This window comes from Penaeus monodon, chromosome 30, assembly GCF_015228065.2.
Source record: "Penaeus monodon isolate SGIC_2016 chromosome 30, NSTDA_Pmon_1, whole genome shotgun sequence".
Classification (NCBI taxonomy): Eukaryota; Metazoa; Arthropoda; class Malacostraca; order Decapoda; family Penaeidae; genus Penaeus; species Penaeus monodon.
In genome coordinates this window covers 23,949,117-23,949,376 of record NC_051415.1, presented here as the reverse complement: position 1 = coordinate 23,949,376, position 260 = coordinate 23,949,117, and the positions used below count along the sequence as shown (strand labels likewise).

The 260-nt window shown below is 28.1% G+C and overlaps 1 protein-coding gene across 1 annotated transcript in view; it reads left to right on the top strand.

Moving 5' to 3' along the window:
* The window catches only part of LOC119592389 (probable tubulin polyglutamylase TTLL1), a 12,636-nt gene that overhangs the window by 5,192 nt on the left and 7,184 nt on the right, over nucleotides 1-260 (top strand). The window lies entirely within an intron of this gene.

The following is a 260-nucleotide window of genomic DNA, read 5'->3' as shown; positions in this document are numbered from 1 at the left end:
GAAAAAAACATTTGCGCCAAATACTTATCGTGGTCTCAGGAGTATTTGATTCACTTTATTAATCTTTATTCTTTGTCAATCTTATCAGCTAATACTTGATTTTTGTGTTTGCATATAAATTGTATTTTCAAAACTTCAAATGTCGTACTGTATTTATTGAAATTTTCTGCCTTCATTACCACTTTATTATTTTTATCTCAAGACTTAGCGATTCAGAGTAATCTAGATTCAGTCTTTTAATGAGAATATAGTTAACAGCA